Source organism: Bombus vosnesenskii, unplaced genomic scaffold, assembly GCF_011952255.1.
Source record: "Bombus vosnesenskii isolate JDL3184/JDL3185 unplaced genomic scaffold, Bvos_JDL3184-5_v1.1 scf7180000014540, whole genome shotgun sequence".
In the NCBI taxonomy this organism is placed as follows: Eukaryota; Metazoa; Arthropoda; class Insecta; order Hymenoptera; family Apidae; genus Bombus; species Bombus vosnesenskii.
Genome location: NW_022883508.1, coordinates 351,150 through 372,637, shown reverse-complemented (window position 1 = coordinate 372,637; position 21,488 = coordinate 351,150). Strand labels below are relative to the sequence as shown.

The following is a 21,488-nucleotide window of genomic DNA, read 5'->3' as shown; positions in this document are numbered from 1 at the left end:
CGTCATTTTCAGCTGCGAATACTGACAATGAAACGTGTCTGGGGCGTTTCACGAGGGAAAGAGAGGATGTTAAAATTACATTGCCGTTCAAATCGCGTCATCCTCGCGTTTAAGCACACCTCGGCTTGGAGATCGATTCGCTATAAAACAAAGAAATGGCGCATACGCGTTTTAAGAACTTTCAAATATCTGACATTCCTATTCCACACGGGATTCGATTGCGAAAATATCGGAAATATTTCCGACGCGGTTTAATAGAAGAGCCATTCGGGATATCATCGATGTTGAGATATTTGCAGAAATTGACTCTAAAAGTGAACTGTTTCTCAGAACCCAAGGACTGTTGCCTAAGTCGCAGAAAAATAGCTCGAATCCTTTCATCCATAAATGGTCGTGTTATTAATCGCTGTCCTGAAAACTTCGCTTCTTTCAGTTGTGTCACTTTTCTAATAAACTGACGATGCACAGCTACACACTTTAACTTCGCTTCATATTTATCGCAGATGCTACTCGGAACTTTCGAGTCGCTCTATCCTAACTCGATTCGTACTTTCAAAGCGCAAACCGATAGGTGACAACGTAATGAATACACGCGCAGTTCTATATGGCGAAAAATAATATACGACTGTTGGAATGTTCTTCTTTACTTTTATTATTACTATCATTATTAAAAATACTTTATTATATACTGATAGAAAAAAGTGACATTTCACGATTTTTAATACGATTTGCCCTTTCGTCGACAATCGATATTCGCTCGGGAGAAACGTGTCGACATGTGAGTTATTTTTGAGGGTAAAGAAATATATAGGGGACGTTTGATACGTCGATCGATCGAGAGGTCGGTTCCGGTCTCGATACTGTGCAGATATCCGGTCCTGATCTCTTACCAATCAACTTTATAAATCTCGCCGTGCTCGTCCAATACATGGAAAATTTTCATACGTGTTAAACGTCACACTTGCCTTTTTAAGGATATGGGTCAGTAGGTTCCCAAGAATTTTGTGCTTCATAAAATAGTAGCGAAAACGAAGCTTTTTCGACGTTTTTATTCCATTGCTCGCCAGCGGCTAGATTCACTTAAGTGCCTCCGTAGGCAGACATATTTCTTAAGCCAAATCAATTCGTTTATGTCCGAACGTAACTTCTTATTGTTGTACAGTTTTGAAAAATCTAAGAATACTATTTGTTAGATATTTCCATCTCTACCATTTCAGGATAATTGTATCTATATAATTAAAAAATAAAACTGCGAAGAGTTATGTTCTAATTTAACAATTCGTGTCTTCCGTTGTATTAAATTTTGGATGTCGAAAATGTAGCTGTCTGAATTTTATAGTCGTGAATGTAAAGAGGTTTACATTATTAATAACTCTGATGGGTGTTTACGTTTCAATCTTCTGGCTAGGTAGCTTAGTAATTTGTTGCCAAGGCATTTATACGAGCTGCAATTCCGGCCTCGTGCACGAGAACAAATATCGTTTGTAAAAAGTAGAAATGCATTAAGCACGTTGCTTTGAGCGCCAAATAAGATGCCGGCGTGTTTGAGTATAAGAAACAGTTTGTTTCAAGTGTCTCTCTGGCTCTGAATCTTTCAAGTGTAAACGGCTTCACGTTAACGAAACTTCCTTGACTCTCGTCGCGAAGCCTTTTAATTGTAATCTCCTGAATATCGAAATCTCCGGTATTCTTTGTTACGACGGAACTACAAACGGGAACCGATTACGAAGCTAATAAATATAAGACGCTTGGAACGACGAAGAGCAGGAAATCAGCGATCGGAATAGATCGTGTTCGGCAAAGTTTTTTCGAAATGTCGCGTCAGGTCAGCCGTGAAAAGTACCAGTGGACGATCACCGTTTTCCGTCTTTGTTGAAAATAACCGACGCTTACCACTAACGATGTTAATCGATATAAAAAGAGAGCACTTAGCGCTCTTAGCGTTCGCTCGTCGTTGAAAGTTTACCGTGTCGCTTAAGGCTGTCGACACCGTTTCCCGGCGAGACGACAATAATTCATTAATTGCATGACTCTCAAAATGTTTCCGCTCGAAAAAGACTCGCGCTTATCGCAGTTCGATGCTCGTCCATTTATATCTTTCATGTGGAAACGTTCGCAGCGAGCAAATCCGGATTTTAATTTACATTCCATTCGTATCTGCATCGTGTTATATCGTCTGGCAATAAGCAAGCAATAAGTAACTTAGAGTAATTGGAGGAAACGAACGATTTTTCAACCCAGAGAAACGATGAATCTTTTCCGATGACCATATTTCATAGAAACGTAATAAATCTGGTTGGCGATAGTTTACAAATCGCCGAGTGAAAAGCGTAGAACAGAGAGCGATCTATTTCGAAAATTCCACCAGCCCCATTCCGCTTTCCCATGATTTTTCTCCTTGCTGCTGGACGAAGAAAAAGTCGGATTGCTGACGTCATAGTTTCGCCCGTAGTTTCATTTACTTCTCATTCTCTTCATACCTGTTCCTCGATTTCCGGCTAACTAGTTGACAGCAGAGAAATCGCGATCGCTCCGAAAAGGGAGCTCCGAATTGAAGTTTTATAAAATTGTAGCACGCTACGTCACGTCGGAAAGATTTCTCGAACGATCGATTCTTTCTTCTCGTAAATGGAAAGATAGAAAAACAGAAGGGGAAAACTGGATTCGAGATGAGTGTTTATTGAATTCCTTCGACGTGACCCCAAGAACGATCAGACACACGTAATATTTCGTATTATTTCGATCGTTTGTCCACACGCAGGCACCCATATCCGGTAATACGTGTTTGACAGCCGCGTAATCACATAACGGTCAAATTCTCTTGATTACCTGCTCTGACGTAGTAATGGCCGCCGAAAAGATATCTATTCGTGGAATCTCTGTCATCGATTTCGAAAATTTGTTTAAATTTCTTCGTTGTTTGTGACCCTAGTCATATTCAACTTTTATTTCAACGTAATTAGTTTATATTTAATAGATTAAATTAAAAGGTTGTTCGTAATTTGATTATACCAATATTCGTGACTTTTATGCATTTATGAGAAATAGTGATTCGAATTCAAGTTGCTTTGATAGGAACTGTCGCGATATAAATTATTGAAACGCACCATCTACCTTATCTGGTAATACACGTTAGATGCACATGGGTTACTAACGTTCTAGGAACGGTTCAGAAAAAGTGGTATGCAAGCTATAAATAACTGGTCTCTCGTATCTGAAATCAATGACTTTATTCGATGAATGTTCATCTAGTTTATTATCACTGGAATCGCATTTGTTACTAGCAATAATTTGGTAAATATTATATAAAGGCCAACTATTTTAATAAATGTAAATACCATTATCAAAATAAGAATAGAATATATATTTACCGGATTGAATATCGGAATAAATCGATGTTCGTCATGTGCATTCGCTATCCATTATTCGAATAAAATCATCTACCTATCTTCGTTCTAAAGGAACGTTTGCGGATTGAATCGTTGAACGAGATAAATTATTACGCGAGGTGAATCAGCGGATTTTGAAAAAATCGCGTTTCCTGTCAGATCGTAGATAAGAAACTAGAAGAACGATGAAATCGCATAAAGGCGAGCAACGGCTCTTTCGCAAGATGCAAGATAAGAAAGAAAAATCCTACTTTCTATTCGCCGATCTCTCTGGAAATTGCTCAAAAGGTGGAAAGGAAATTTCGACAAGCAATCAATTTTCAAAGTTTTCGCAAATTACGTGGATCGCAAATATCGTGGACTCGAATCATAAATACGTAATGCAGCAGGAGGATCGTTTGCGAGCAATGAACAAATTTATTACCTATCTCCATTCGATATTTCGATACACGCTTCAGAACATTAAATCTAATATTTTAAAGTGGTATCGATGGCTCGAAACGACGCGACGTTTGAGTGACAAGTGGAATTTTCGTTGTTGCAATAACAACGCAATCGAGCTCTTAAAAAATGCATTTCCATTATCAAGCACGAATTGCGATTGTTTTAGGGAAACGTTTAAATATCTATCTCGGTGATCTGCCTTAAAATCGCTTCGACCAAATTTCGATAAATATCAAAAATTCCAGTTCTATCTATATTGAATCAATACTAATTTTGAAACTAATTTTAAAACTATTTCTAAATTTTAATCACTATTAATTTTGATATTAATGTTACAGATATCGATACCAATTTCCTTTACTGTTTGATAACTTTTTCATTTATGATATTGATTTTCTATAAATATAAATTTATTACTTTTTTCATGACAATAGAAATCTAAATTAATTTCATTGTTTAAATTCTCCGATACTATAAAACACGTAACAATACTGAATTTTCGGTCATACTTCTTTCCATCACGTGTAGGGGCACGACTAAATGAAATCTCAGCCATTATTCTACTAGGGAACTTACCAAGTAGAATAGGTAAACGAATTGCGTCTCGTTCAATAGGCTTGGGCATGTTCGCGGTGTATCGTAAATAACAGTGAACGATTGTTTCCAATTCTTTCAGTCCATCCTTCCACCAGGCAAAATTGAATCTTTCTCGCATAATATTTCAGTTTTTCGATTCCTCCGTGCCTTGGTTAGATCGAAACAACGAGCAGAATTTTGTTTAATATCGCAAGGCAATTTATTCAAGCAAAAGAAAGGCAAACACCGTGGCAGCGTGAACTTCGAAATCGATTTACCCCGAGCGTAATACTATTTTAATGCACGTGACACATTGAAAAATACTTTCCCGTATTTGGCTATTTCAAATTCTATTACGTTTGCGCTTCATTGTATCGAAAAAGTTCAAAAGGTAGAGATTTATCAACGCAAAATAAAAGCTGAAATTGTTTCGTGTATTTGATCCGTGGTACGTCATTTGCAGAAAGAAGAAGAATTCGAAGAAAAGGCATTGCAAACCTGTAAAGCGGACGTTTAAAAATTCAGTTTTACCGCTGAAAAGGACGAACTCGAGTGACGTGGCGGGGCGCGACTAAGCAAAAATGACGCGACCAAGTTTCACAACCAGGTAAATGTTAATCAGCCGGAGGTAGGCATGGAGGATTTAACGCTTAAACTTTGGTTTATTCATCGGTAAGCTCGTTTAGCAAGTTTTCGGTCGAGTACCGTGATAAATTTTAGGTTGATCCGTCGCCAAGTTAATCTGCATTTATCTCGCAAAGATATGTAAATCATAATTACTGTTGCCACATTACCATCAGGTTATTCGAAACGTTGCTCCATATTTCCCAAAGATTTGCAATGAACATTTCCAAAAAGTCTCTGCAGTTCGTGAAATTCGAGTTTCATAGATTTCATTTTCAAACGTATCGTTTGTAATCGTCATTTTGTATTCGATGTATTTCTATATTTCGATTTATGGAATTGACCAGCGTGACATCCGAACAATTCGATTATAAGGGATAAAATCGTTGCAATTTTATTTATTCAGAATTCTGCCACTGAAACACATCTCGCCAAAAATAACCAATCTGCAAAAGCAATATAGATACTTCGATTTCGCCACGCAGAAGCGTAGCTGATTCCCTTTCGCCAACATAACTACCAATGGCTAGACCCGTGTAAGTAAGTTGGTCGTCGTGTCGGGAAGTTGGAAGACGTATCGCTAGGGAGGGGCTCCAGAAATCGTGTCACATCGCATCGGGTACACGAAGAGAAGGATAAAAGCAGCGGTGGCTGTGGCGGCGTGGTTGTCGTCGTCGTGCTGGAGAAGGCAGCGTATGCGCGATCCGAAAATGTTGGGAGGCTCGAACGCAATGCCTAGGGAGATACACGATGTGGAAGAAAAGGGGATTTGGTAGGTGCGCGAGGTGTGATCGATCCGCAGATAATCGCGACCTACAGTTTCACTGATCAATAATAACGGTCCAGCTATTGCAGAGCCACGAACATTCTCGCCGATAAATTATACTCTGTGACCATCCGGAACCCGCCATTTACCATTCCCCATTTTCTACTCGCCATTTCAACTTCCGTTTGCTCTTTTCCACGGGTCAATGATTCCTTCGTCCATTCGTTTTCTTATCAGTTGCTTAGCGTGATTCGCAGTTAACGAAATAAAAAGCGAGATAGGAGCGTTAGAAGAGGTTAATAAAAACGGGGGAGAAAGAAGAAGAACGACAGGTCGTACGCGGTCAGAGGGGGTAGAAACGCAAAGGATAAAAGGAGCGTTCGAACGGGGGAAATAGAAAGAGACAGAGAGAGAGAGAGAGAAGGAGAGTGGAGAAAGCTCACCTTGACTCAGTGACTGTGCAGTATCGATCCACTGGGTAAACTCGCTAATATAATTGTCTCTCCGCCGCAAAAACTAACAGGCAGCTATGTTGCTGGCTCGGTAACGCAGCTGCTGCTAATTCGCGAGCATTGATATTTTTTAGCCAAGTTTTCGCGCCCACGGCTACGCGACGCGAATAAATTGGCTGACTTTTAACCGCTCCGCGAATAATTCGTTGAGTTCGTTTCGCGGAAGGAAATCCGAGCTCGTTGCGTGCTCGAGCAAATTGAATGTTCACGCGACTTTCCTTGTCGTCGGGCGCGAATGATTTTTCCATCGGTTGGTCATGAATGTTTAAAGAGTAACGAAGAAGGTGGAAAGAGCAGGGAGCAAAGCAGAAAAAGAAACGTTTCAGCACGTAACTTCATGTATATACACGACGCGGACAAAAGAAAATTCTAGTTAGCGTGTCATAGACGAAAGCTTATGAAGCGACTGGATTAAGTGAGAATGAAAGAAACGTAAACTGGTTGCACCCGATGCGACGTGACACGGTGCGTGCAAAACACCGCGATGTAGCCCTGAGTGATAAAGGCGAGCACGTGCATCGGCCTCGTCGTACTAGGTCGATTCGGACGAAAAAGCCAGAATAAATTGCGATGCTTTATCAACGAAGGAAAAACGACGTCCTCGTGCCGCAATTCTGTATCGTTCGGTGTTGTAAAATTAAATAGTTGATACATACGCGAGCTGTTTAATTCACCGGAAATGGAAAACGTGGAAATAACAATGACGATAATACATTTGAAACTGGGTGTAAAACTTAATCCGGACGAGCTTCATATGCATACATATTTATCGTGCGTTAAAAGCTTGAGAACGAATGCTTTTACTGTTCCTATTTGCTTAATTTCCGCAAGAACATAAATTTAAATCTATCCACGAATTAATTGTTCTGACTTTTATAATATATCTGTTTCTTAATTACCTCGTATTTTTAATTATCTCTCTCTTTGATGTCTTTCGTCCCTTTCTCGTCGGCAAAAAAGATACGTTATCATATTAAACGAACGAACGCGAGGAAACTTGGAATTCTACGTGGACGAAAGTCAATTTGCAGCCGCTACGAAGTTAACCGATATCGAGACGTCTCGTGACGGAGCTGATATCTCGAGTAGACATTCAGACAATAAGTTTTCGCAGGAAAGTCATACACGGTCCCGAAAGCCAAGACAGTTTGATCGAACGATCGAAACGGGTTTTCTTGTCCCGGAAGGGCAACGCGGAAGTCATTCTTTTCACTCCAGATACAGCGTACGGGACAAGACAACGATCGCGAGTCACCTTTCTTGTAGGGGAGCTCGGAGCCGCGCCCTCTTGGCTAAATTAGGCCTTGCAGAATTAGCAGCAGACGTTGCAAGAATAGACTCGCAATATAAGTACCTTGCAGCGACAGTTAGGTGTATATGATTCTGGTTTTTAAGCGGAATTATCTGGATTAATCAAAATATCTGATCTTCGTAAAAACCAAATTCTACTGTTTCCAACATTTTTCGCAATTTCATTTTAAATCTTGCAGCCACTCTGAACACCATATATACTAACGCAGTTTGTTATTTAACTATTTTAGTTACTACATTATGCTATATCTAGGAGCTATGAACGAACTGCACAACGCGTCTGACCCATAAGAGGATGATTCTACTCGGGAAAGTGAGTAGGGTAATTAGAGTGATTAAGGGCTTGGCGATGTTTATTTGTACAATATCTGATCATTTTTTCACGGTCAAAGAATTGTAAAATATTGTGTATCAAAAATTACGAGTTCTTTGCTGATCGACGATAATGACGATAGATTTTCATTGGGACTTTTGATGTTGTATATTGAAAACGTCATATTTTCAAAGAATAAAATATTCTGATGGAAATCCTGTTCCCCTCTATGCTCGAATATCTATGAAAATTTGGTCGTAATATGATTCTCATTAGCGATTGCAGTTCGAATACAATTAATTGTGGATTATTCAATTATTCTTTGACCGAACGTACTCGAGTATTTATTCGCACGAATTCACGTAGCTCATATGTATCGGGTCCTTCAATAATGATTATTTGCTATTTTCAGCTAAACAAATATGCACCATTTGTTGTAATTTCGTTGCCCCGTCAATTGATTTATCACCATTAATTAATTAGTGCCAGCGGTTTTTCTATCATCTCCCAAAGTTGATATATAGTTTGTATTCGACCAAAAATTCGCACGATTGATTGTCAATTCTATCATTTCAACATTTCTCGACACATTTCCATGTTTTATAGCTTCCGTTCGCACTTTATTTCCCTCAATTTTTCCAATAATTTTTCTTTAACCCCGTTTACCAGGAGGTTCGTTTCTTTTCTTTGTTCCCTCCATTTAATCTGAACGCAATGGAAAGTCGACGCGATGGTAGAAAAATCGATCTATGGTAATCTCGGTCGACTGAATTTCCTTCGTTTATTTCTTCCCGCGAATTTAAACCGTCGATCGGTCTCTTTGACAAATTTCTGATCGACGGCTACTACGGAAGTCTTATTAACTGTATCAATCACGTTTCGCAAAGTAAAACGTACGATAGATAACTGTATCTTCGAAATGCCTCGAAACGCTGAAAAGTCTGTTTGAAAAATTTTGCGCTTGATTCACTCCTGGTTAATAAAAAACTCGATATATCCGATAAGTTTCGATCCGAGTACGCATCGACACTTTTCCTTGACTGATATCGCGGATTTTATCATCCTAAACGTTTTATCAATCTCGATCGTATTGAATTTTAAAATAGTTCTCCCGTAGAACATGAAAAATGTGATTTCTTTCTCCTGTGATCTTGAATTATATCCTCGATTAGAATCGAGTCTCTCGAGTCGAACGTAATAAATCTAAGATAATGTATTCTACGGATGATTGCTTTCCTTTGTAATTGTCACGCCATTGTAATCGCTACACAACAAATGACATTCTTTCGGGAGAAAAAGGATGATCGAAATTGCGTTACATTCAATCATATCATTTAGTTGTTACGTTATCGGATCGCGTTGAATACCAAAAAACTTGGTTCCCGTGAGGTTGAAAGGGTAAAGGTAAAGACAGAGAAGGAAGAGGGGAAAAAGAGGGAAAAACGATTTGCCGAAAACGAAAGCTAAAGACTTCTTGGAAGTGGTTAAAAGATAAAAATCTTCGTTTCAAAGAAATTACGCTAGCTCGACGTAATGAGCACGATCTCGAGCAATCGAATGGTTTCCTCTCTCTTTCTATAGTCTGCGGCAAGTGTTGTCTCGAAGTACGATAAATTGTTTTGGCGTCCCAATACATTTCCATCAATTCTAGACTTAATTAATAGTAAACAACATCGGATAGCAGATAACACCGGAACGAAACGGCAGCAACGAAACAGCATTGAGAGACTCATACGATCGAATCGAGAGGTTGATCAGCGGTGGAGAAGCACTGAAGTCCCTCAAATAGACTATCCTTGCTAAAGTTGGTAGAATTAGTCATTCAATTTATACAGTTAAAATATCCAATCCAATTGGAATTGCTTTTCGCAGGCAATCCTCGTCAATAAAAGTGTCTGGTTGAAATCGATTCAATAGACGATTACACGTAATAAACATCTCTTTCCTATTCAATTATTTCAGAATCTCGTAGTCATTAACGATCGCTTCAACATCGTTTATGCTCGATCTTTTGGCTAAAAATCTGGAATTTCTAAATCTCTGTTAGTCGTCGTCACGACTCCAGCAAATAACACTGGCGGACAAGGGAAAAGAATAGAGAAAGAGGAGGGAGAATTCGATTCGTCCTAGTAGGAGTAGCTAGCGATGGCCTGAAGACAATTCGGCACGCTTCGAATGTTATTCGTTACTCGGGAGTCCTTAGACGCTCGTACAATCTCGACTCGAAGTGTTTCAAAAATCTTGAAAGTTTCGAGAGTACTCCGGGGAAAAAATTTTTCGAGTAGCTACACAGCGAATCCCTAAGGTCTAAGGGAGGAGTTAGAGGTTAGAAGAGCGCGAATGCCACCGTCAGAAACGGAAAAATCTCGAACAATTTGACAACGTCCATCCTTATCGCACGTTAAGAAACACGCGTTACAGATCAACGTGTGTGTGTGTGCCTTTAAAACGTCGAAACTGACAGACTTAATACTTGGAGTTACAACGAAACGAGCGTTGCCCCAAGAAAATTGTTTGGAAAGTTTCAAAACGAAGTGGCGAATGCCCATCGCTAACCCGAACTGTGTCTCCTATTCGAGTATATAACGATCGTCCCAGGCCATTCCCGCGGCTGGTCCCGTTCACCGGGAGTGAGATGTTTGCGATGGAATTTCAAAGTTCAACCCCGTCGAGAGGTTCGGTCCTTTTGGAGCTCTCATCCACTTCACCCTTCGCTGTTATGTGCCGCTTTACCTCCACTCGTCCGTCTAGTCTTCTGGCCCTCTCCCCGCCAACCGGTGGCTGGATTTAAAGGGACACTCGAAAGAAATCCGCTCTTTCGTTTCTCTGTTATTCACTCCCCCTCCTTCGCTTCGCTCTTTGCGGCAGATCACCATATTGCGGTCGCGTCGTCGCTTCGCGCCACATTCCGCTCGTCGAGATAACTAAACTCGTTTCGAACGACTAACTCTTTCGTTTTAAAGAGAACGTAGAGGTGCATTTGCGATACGAGAAAGTTTCGTTCGTATCTCACCACGATATCGGTTAGTAGAACGATAACGATGGGACAAGATAGCGTCGATCTGGACAAGAAATCACAGGGCAGAGCCTTATTTCAGTAGACTTTCGCGCAATTGAAGATATTACCGAAATAAGGAGATAACTTCATTTTCCGGTAATTTAAGTAAACCAATTAAATATCGACAAAAATCAGATCACTTTTTAAAACGTACTATAAATTTATACTGCCGTAAAATGTATATAGGACTAATATTGGTAGTAATAAACTTTTGCTCTTTTGAATCTGAATTCTGTAGCTTTTTCCTTCTTCCAGTAAACACAATTTAAACATAGAGCTGTCCCTTATAAAATTCAAGCAACTTAAAACTCTGTTAGTTAATGAATCCGTTACATATTTACAGACTCAGCTCGAAACACCCTTTTCAAGTTTCTACGTTCGTTCTCATTAACCAAGTCGCTTGATTGCGAGTCATTTGAATACAAATACCTCGAGTAATCTGAGTCTTAAGGAATCTTCGCGGAGGATGTTAGTTCTTGCGAAATTACAGCATACTGTATCGATGATCATCGATTTGAAGTATAAGGTATCACGATGCTCAACTATTATCGTTCTCCTAATTCGCGGTTTATTCGGTTCTATCGTTGAACAGTGTCGTAACTGTAGCTAACGTAATCGAATTTCCTCGTTAATTAAAATGTCCACAATTACGTAGTATGGTTTGAAGCCCGGTTCCCGACGAGAACCCCAGATTTGTATTATCTAACGAGCTACGGAATAATTAGAACGCCATAAATCCAGTTGCGTTTAATACCGTGGATACCGCGAAAATGGGTCGAAAAGTAGGTCACGTTTTGTATTTTCGCAGAACCAAAATTTCGAGAGGATAGGACAAGAGAAAGCGCGCAACCGAGTGTAGAAGATCGGTAAAACTTTCTATGGATACGCGCTGCTTCTCGCGAATCACATCCGTACAATCGAGATATGTAAGTTCGATCGAAGTATCACGATAATTAAAATTTTAATCGAATTTAAGGTGGACAAAATTTATGGCGCAAAAAAAATTATGAAAGTTCAGATTTCTTCGATATTTCGGAATGGTAGATAGGGCGTTTTAAACGAGAAGGACAGAGCTGCATTTTATAGACTTTTGTTCTGCGATTTTAGAATTTTTCACCAGGATAATGAAAATTGAATTTTTTTTTATCGGAGAATGTAACAACGTGTAAAATTTCCTCGCGGAAATCTCACTTTTTCCACACGATTAATAGAGATAGAAGTTTCGTTTGCGATTACTCGCGTAATCGATGCGCGTTATATTCACGGACGAACACCTGGTAGAGAAGTGCAGCTGCTGGCTAGACGCGAAATCCATTTCGAGAGAGTAGCAAATATTATCTCACCGTATCGCACAGCGACATACAGCTCGTTTATCGTCATTTTCAACCTATCGCTTCCTTGTCTCGATCTAGTCACAATCTACTTCGCGTTGCTTTTTTCACGCTGCCATTTTTGTTTCCTTTGAACCGTCCGTGTGTGAATTGTCGCTTCTGACAAATTTCGACGTATGTGTTACATATATACTCCGATTGCCCTATTTGACACATAGTATTCCGGATTCTGGTAATGCTACGTATTCGAAAAGAGATAGAGTAACGTTCATACGGACGTCAATTGGTCATAAGTTAGGAAGATGGAACGTTAATCCTCATCATGCAAATTATCGGACAGAGAGGGTGGAAGCAAACTTCAACTCGAATGTAACGTAAACGGTTGCTAGTTAGATTTTCGTTTGGTAGGTCGGAAAGGTAGGAAAATAGAGAGAAAGGGAGGAGAGCGTGACGGAAGAGGAAAAAGTACCGCGACTCGGTAGACGGAGTTGGCAAGTTTTGGAAGCCGGATACGCGGTTGGCTTAGTAGTTGTAATTACAGAGCCTCCCTCCGGTACAAAGATAGGATTTACGTTGACAATGAAGGCCGTTTCGAGATGATACGCTACATTCAAAATGGGCCAAAACGTAGCACTACTGATTGTAGCTTGGCACTTTACTATCTTCTTTAACGAGTTGTCTCAGAGTTATATCATTTGTTTAACGTTCAATGGGTCAATATCATGCTCAAGATCATGACATAAATTATACTTGAACGCATTTTAGCACCTTCTACATGGGAAAAGCATATGCTTGCCAAAACATAAAGATTTAGAAGAAGCTCGAAGAAGGAACTATAAAACAAATTCTTTTCACGGATTTGTCAGGATAATTATTTTCACTACTTATCGTCACGACCTAGATTTAACCTGAGCAATTTAGATCATAGTTTAAAAATTGTCTAATATTACTAAAAATAAACGAGATTCATGCCTAGATGTTCTGTTCTGTGATACCTGTGTATATCATTTCGAAATAAGCGCTGTGTGCAAGACACAAAAATTCGTCCAGTGGTAAATGTATTACATCGTGAAACTTTGCGAACTACAAGATATCCTTTGCAGAAACTGGCGATCCTCTTTCCAGGAAATATATACGTACACATAGTATCGAATAAATAGCGATTCTCCCTAGTTTAGAGAAAATTCTTGAAAAACTTTCTACAGAAGAATCGTCTCTAACAATGGACTTTTTGCTTTTCGATTGATCGACCTACCGCGCTCCACTCATAACTGCGATTCACCACCCACTCGATATTTCCTCGTTTTCGAGCGTGTTTCGCTCCTTCCTCGACTTTTCATCCTTCAAATTTGCATCGCGCCATGTAATTTCCCGATTACTAAACCAAACAACTTGTTTTCGCGTGAAAAGCGTAAACACTAGAAGGAAACTATAATACACATACGTAGAACTCGTTGAAAATCATAAAATAGTTGTTTCCGGAATCGATACGAGCACAGAACCGAACCGCGAATCGAAAATTCCCGATGGTATTTGTGTAATAGACGACAGCTTGAAAGTTTCTAGCTTGTTTTGTTGGCAAGCCTCACCTCTCAAAACTTATACACGGACACGTATTTCTTGCATCTTCCTGTTTTTCCTTCCGATCGATAAAGTTATATAGCTTTCAGGCTAATTTTTGCCTGGCTGTTTGCGACTTTAAGTGGATACTCGACGCGGCTTCGAAACTCTCGATCTTGCGATTTCGCGTGCTTTCTAAACGAACCTCGTCCGGTTTAAACTCGATCAAAGTGTTTGCGCTGGTCAATCTCCAAGAATCTCCTAGAAGGAAGAACACCCGTTCCTGGACAAAATCCAGGAGTCGAGCGAACAACTGATACCGAATGAAGGAATGTAAAGTTTCGCGTGTCGATGAGCCAAACTAGCCTACGTCTGTTGCAAACAATTGTAGAGAATATTTACGCGATTATTTTTACTAACGCATTCGCGTTTTTAATAGCATTTTCGAAAAAATAATTTTCGATATAATTCGTTTTTATAACTTTTAATTTCTGCCCTTCGTAATCAAATTGATATACATGACGTAAAAGTACTGGAATCCGTATCATACCCAATGAATATGTTAACGAACTGAGGCTAAACTACATCTGCCGTAGAAAATTTATCCGATTAACATGTTCATTGTGAATCCAATCTCCATTTCGAACAATGATATATGCTCGCGAATAATTTCCATACAATAGGTACGTGTACGCCATAAAACTTGGGTATGTATTTGGCACGAATTGTTCTGAATTTTTTTTTGGCTATTTTATAGCTTTTATTTCTCGTCACCCACAATCAAGTCGCTACCATAGGAGATATAAAACATAAAAATACGTATTCACTCATAAACGCATCGTATTCGGTAAATGTTGAAAATATTAAGCAACCGCGTGGCGGGATATCAAAGCATATTGTAAATCACGGACTTAACGATCTTTTAATTAAAATATCTTGTCAAAAGATAATTTCAATATTAGGTATTAAAAAGTTTGGTTGACGTTCTTTGTTGGACGATCTCGGATGAGGCTTTTCTCGATCGGAATGATTTTAGGCGAAAACCGGTATCGATAGGTTTGGCATTTACGTATCAGGGGGAATAAAACACCGACAAAGGGTAAAGTGCATTCGATGAATACGAAAGTAACGATCTAGCTAGTGGATCTTCCTTTGTCCTCGAATAATTCTCTCTCAAAGGGGCGAACTAATGGCGAGCTTTGTCCATGCAAGGGAAGCATTTAACGGATGCCGACGTTCACTGTGACACACCTACAACAGTGTTTCTATCTTTGCGTACCTTTGTTTCTCCAATTAGGAATGCGAAAGAAAGAAAGAGAGGGAGAGAGAGAGAGAGAGGACGTGATCTTCGATTATTCTCGTTGGTTACATTGGAAGCGAAACGGAACCAACGAACTCAGTGGAAAGTAAGGAAACTTGGAAAGATGAAACGCAATCTTACGAGCGGATGAATCTATCGAACAATCGTGTTTATTCTTCAGTCATTGTAAACTGTAATTTATTTGTGAAATTTGTCAACGCGCTTTGTGTGCAAGTTTAGCAAAGACTGTTGGCCTAGCGTTGTTGGAGTGAGCGTCAAAGGCTTCCTTGTTTCGCGCGTTCACAAGAAGCGACGAATTTCGAAACTGTTGCAAGACAAACGGAATTATGTATCGTGTCCTTCATAAGTTCGTTGCAGACTTTGAGAGACTTACATTGTAAGAGAGACTTGCATCGTATCTTGGAAAGTAGAATTATTTCTAATCGGTACAATTACTTTTCCGTTCGTTCTTCAATCAATGTCTTCGGTTCTTGACCTTTAAGGTTGAAATCATGAGCTAAATATCTAGAAAACCACTCGCGAACAACCCCTTCACGTATAGCACTTTTTCGTTAGCGGTAGATACTTTGTTTTGTGCTGTTTGCATTGCATTTTTGTCTTTCTAATCTAAATAAAAGTGAAACATGGAATGACACGAATGCATAAAATGTTTTTATACGCAGAGATACTAGTAAGTATAATTAAAGTATCACGATTCAGAGAATGTGCAATAGTTAGCTTAACTTTCACACCATAAACAAGCACAAAAATTCCTATGAAAGAATTACCTATGAAAATCGACACGAACTTATCGATTGATCCGATAGCCTAATTTCTATTTTAAAACCAGCTTATCAAAATCAGCTAACAATTCATCGATACACTGAAAGCTATGCTTCTGTCGATGTTCCTTTTACTTTTCGGCTCGTACGTTTCCGATGCGATCGAACAGTAGGTAAATGTACACGTGGACTACATCGAGCCAAGTATCGGTGCAGCTAGGAGGCAACTGGATCGAACGCGTATTTCCTGATATTCCACATTTTTCCTACTGCTTTTCGACAAGCCATGGAATTCGTAATACGACGCTTCCGCATTCTGATCCATTCCGCAAACAACGGTTTTCCTATCTAGTAGACGCGTTCGACGAATCTTGCTGGCCGACATTGAAAGAAAGGAAGCTGGTTGCCGCCACTGCCTTTTGCAAGGAAAATTCGATAACGCGAACCTCGTCCATCGCTGCATATTTCTCGTGCATCAGACAACGGCCAGCTATTGTTCAAGTATTGCTTCTCACTCGATAACCTCTTAAATTCAGATTCCAGCTTATTATTTAAATACCGCTCGTTTTTGTTTCCAACTGCATCGCATATACCTTGCATACGGTATTCGAGAAGGTAAAAAGAAATAAAAGAAAATAGGAAGGAGACGCGTGTTATACACATTTTTTTCAGAACGATATTCTTTTTACGATATCGTTGGAAGGAATATCGCAATTCTCGGGCGTCGCTCGTGTCTCGTCTTCCCATAGTTTTTGCGATATGTAAACGTTATTCGAGTGATTCCAAACGGGCCAGGAATAGAGAGAAAATGAGAAGGTAGACGCATTCGATTAATGTGCGAGTAGGTTGCAGCGTAACATCTCCGTTTTCTTGCCCCCATGTCTCCACTGGGAAATATAACAGTCTATGGACGCACATTAACACCATGGTTACAACGCGTTGTTGCTTCATGTTTCATTCGAGAAATCGCTACTGTGCGCTATTATCGCCTTTCTTTCCTACGATGTAAAAATAACCTCGGTTAACGTTGGTTAAGTTACAATCCAGTTACGCGCACGCTCATCTACGACGTTCTTTCTACAACGTTATGTGATCTCGCACTTGATTAATAAGGGATATATTTCTCATGCTTTCGTTTGAAATAACAGTGACGCAGTTATCAATATTTTCTTTATATAGGTATTTTCTATATTTTCTCACCTGTGGAAATTTATTTTACTCGATCTTGGGAGCGCGGGAAATAGCGGACGACTATGAAATATAAAATAAATTGGCAGTGAAAACAATGTAGGAAGAAAATTCCTTTATGCATGTACAAAATATACGTTTCCATAGGAATACTGGAATTTTTTGGATAAACACGTAGAATGCCATCGATTGAAAACGGCGAAATTTTATTAAATAATATGGTCACGTGTTCGTGACACGTTGCCTCTGCTGATAATACGCAATGTATCACGATGTATCGATCATGATTACATGTAAACATATAGGCACGTTACACGTGTACAAACGTGCAACCGATGAGCTGCATATATTACTCCGGAACGTTAACCGATAATTCGGCGAAATATACCAAACATTTGCCTAGCGTTCGCAGAGTTCAACGCCTTATCCGAGAATGTTTCTTCGAGAATTCGTAATCGATCACGAACGAAATACTCGCACGATAGAGAAACGATGATATTAATCCTTTTTCCATATTTCGTTACAATCGAAATACAATTCGTTACATTCCACGAATCACTTTCGTCCTGAATTTTATAAAATTCAGATCCTTTTCATTACATATTACTCATTAAGGTTGTCATCGCAAAGGAGAATGTTAAAAACCAACGAAGAACAACCCATTAATCGATTATTAGCACCCATTGTTCAAAGATTATATTGATGTTATGACTCGAATTTAAATGTATGTACTTACATTTTCATTTACATATTTACATTACATGTTCATTGTGTCATTACAAAGAATATTCTGTAAAATTTTCAATAAATTTAAAAAATTTATTTCAAACAAGTTACACGATGCACGAAATAAAAGAACGCTGACGCTCTGTTTCATGTGAACTATCCTATAGACAAATGATACACGTAGGTAGTTTTCGATAAAATCCGCGCATGTAAAGAATCTAAAGCGTTCAAACAGACTTTTCATACTTTATGTACATCATAACGTGTAGTTCTTTCGGCGTCCACGCGAAACATCGTTGGCATTTCGTCGGAAAATATTCGCTTATTGCCATAAAACTGTTCGTCAAGGTTCGTGGTCAAAGGACGGAGAAATGTCGGAAAAATTAGAAAATTTATGTTCCTCGTTCCGAATAATGTTTTACTCACGGTTACACTTGCCGCCGCTACGAAAGTCGAAGAATCAAAGAGAGATACGAGTACGAAAGCAGAAACAAAGAAACGCGAAAAATAAAACAGCTGTCGCAAGCTAATGGGACGAGTTACGAGTAAACTAATGGTGCATTTGCGATGCAAATTCTTCTTTGCGGAATGCCTATTCGCGTCCGATTCTACAACACGCCAGACCTTTTACAAGCATTCTCCGTGTGAATCTATTGTTCTCAACATCCGTTGTATTTCGTGCTTTGCGTCTTTCTAACGAATTCCGCCCCGTAATCGCTGAATTCTTTCCATCGTTTCTTTAATCTCCGACGTTGGTCTACCCTTACACCAGCACTGTAAATCGCAGGCTAAGATTTCAATCGATATACCAAATCATGGGTGAAATATATTGTGGCAATCACGAGATCGTAAAATGAAATCATAGGGGATATCTAACGTCAGGATTTATATGTTTGCCGTTTGCCGAATCAGGATTAATTTAGAGTTAATTTGGAGCTGTGAAATATTAATGAATATATAACTAACGAGCTTGGTTATCCCCTTGACGCGGGTTAACCCCTTGACTTTGAGGTAGAAATTACTCTGAGATAACAATTTTCACGAGCAGTAAAATGAACATTTTTTTCTCGATTAAACGAATCAATTTTAAATCGCAACCAAATGAATTAGGTATGTCTTTCGCGTATGTTAGGTATATCTTTTGTAACGAACGCATCGTAACCGAATATTTCTCCAAGAAAGAATATTGGTCGCAAATTCTTAATATGTGCAACTTATTGCGCGATCTAGGAGACCTATAACTCTCCCAAAGAGGTTTGTTAGTACTTGGAAGACGCGGAGGCGGCAAGTGTCTTGGTCGTGCTTAAAGTTGATGTCCACTTAACCTCGATTCTTTGTCAGTCTTCAGCCAACGTATCTTCTCTTTCCCTTTAGAGTTTATTCTTCTCCCATGACAATTAAACAAGATCTTCCTCGGTGTGAATATTTATTCTGTAACGATGAACCGAGAGAAAAGTTGACAGTTCGAAAGGTAACGAACATGGCGAAAAGCATCATGATCGTTCGAATTCCCTTTAGGCAAAACGTTTGACTCTCTTCGCTTTGTTTCCGGTGAAATATTTGTTCGATCCGGTAATAAGCGATGCACAGCCGTGTTAGAAACTTTTTCGACGCTGCGCGTTTGCTCTTCGCTTTTGTATTCGGCTCTTTGTGTTTGTCCTCTAAATAGATATTAATTCGAGCCAGGGGAAAAGAAGAAAAAAGATTATTTGACACTTTCGTCAGCAGCGTTTCAGCCGGGCTTACACAGGCTGATCTTTGCGTGTACGAAGGCACATCGTGGCAAAATGTGTGCATGCACACTTTGCATATTTCATCGCTTTTCTTACAGTCTCTTAAGGAATAAATGATCAATCGAACGAAAGTCGAGTTCACACTCGAGTAGCCAAGTAAAATTGATGGTGACTCTTCTTTTCGCTGGAGCCGATCCGATCGATCTTTTTTCACTTGCGCGATACGTCGGTGGTACAAGTAGTATGGGCAAACTATAAATAGTGTAGGAATGTTAGGTTGCAAATAGATTTCCACTCGGTAAATATAAAATGGAATAACAGGGCGATATTTGACGATAACAGGTAGAAATAGTAGGATAACAATTGCTTTCATTCGACACGACTTAATTCTCTCAAATTTCTCCGCCTCTCTGACTCCCACTCGACTCTCTCAGCTCTTCAACGATTTTTATAGCGCTCTCAAAAATTCCACGCGCACAATACACATTCTTCCACGGGCAACCAAATTTTCATGTGGCGCTATGCCGCGCAACTCTCGTCGTGCATTCTCTTCAATCCCTAATCCGCTACCGATACTCGAGCATGAACATTCGCTCGATTCTCTATCACCCGTCATTCACACGAATTCTCACCCCCATACAGCATAAAGCAAAGCTTGCAGAGACACTCTGTCACTCGCGTCGCCCTCCCCGTTAAACCAATTAATCCTGTTAATGCTATTAATCGCGCTAATTCCGCATGTGTCGACAAAGACGGGCCAGGGCAGGTTCGACGCGGTTTCAACGCTCGATAACTTTTCCTAGATACTAAATAGGTTAGCCAAGTTGTCTGGAGCGCGCCGGCTCGAATAGGGCCGGGCTAGCCCAATTATAATACTCCCTTTAAACGGCGACACGGCGCGGTGTCGTGGCGTCGTAACGTCGGGGCGAGTCGATGTCGAGGAATGGAACGACGCGGCTCCCGCATCTATCTTCCAGCCATGACCTTGTTTTTTCCTGGACACGGAAACTGGGCTGCGTTTTTCGCAGGTCCGTGCGCGCAAACGGAGCAGAAGCGCATCGGGGAAACGAGGGAAACAATCTCGTTAGACGGGGCGTGGATGTTGTTGCATTCCCGACGAGGTCACGTTCTCCCGTTATGGCCGTACACTACTCTCTCTCTCTCTCTCTTTCTCTCTCTCTCTCTCTGTCTCTTCAACTTTGCCAATGACTTTCGATCGACCGCGTTCAGCCGGTTATCGCTATCGAGGACTCTCTCGAAGCAAAACCCTGAGCCATCCAAACCCAGAGGTCGATCTCGCGAGTAATTTTCACGCGTTTCAAATCGAATCCATTTCACGCGGAGTGTTTCGGTAGCGTATCGAATTAGAAGAGACGAACCATTCGCGGCGAGTAGCTCGAAATTCTCCCACATCGTGCATCCGTGGAAAAGGTCTTTCTGCGAGTACAAGTTTGGTATCGAGGGGTTATGAGGCCGCTGCATACGATGCCGTGTTACGAGATACATTATTGAGTAAACGTAAACGTCACGTGCAGGCAACGTAAGTGAGATACGAGATTCGATTTGAGTTCATTTTCGTTAATTTTCATCTCGCGATAAAGTGCTATGAACGCAGTGAAATCAGCGGAAAATCGCGTTAATTTCTTAAATATTAACCAATTGTCGCGTAATCTTTATAATGGATTGCCGTTGTCAAAAATATTGATTTGCGGATGCTAAAATCATACGAAATCTATATTCTTGTAAAGAAAAATAGAATTACGACTTTGTCGATGGATTTTTAAATTTCTGGATACTAAATCCCATCGTACAGTATAAGTAAGAGTAAAAGATAAAATAATTGTACATAAAAAGCATAAAATGAATCTTTACGTA

The 21,488-nt window shown here is 39.9% G+C and overlaps 1 protein-coding gene across 2 annotated transcripts in view; it reads left to right on the top strand.

Annotated features, from left to right (window-relative positions):
• Nucleotides 1-21,488, top strand: part of LOC117240077 (gamma-aminobutyric acid type B receptor subunit 2) — an 85,138-nt gene that overhangs the window by 24,737 nt on the left and 38,913 nt on the right. Inside the window, exon 2 of one of the 2 annotated variants that reach the window (XM_033505934.1) lies at nucleotides 4,873-5,016. The exons of the other annotated variant lie outside the window; for it this stretch is intronic. The gene's annotated coding sequence lies outside the window, so the exon portion shown is untranslated. The remainder of the gene's footprint in view (nucleotides 1-4,872; nucleotides 5,017-21,488) is intronic. 2 annotated transcript variants of the gene reach the window in all.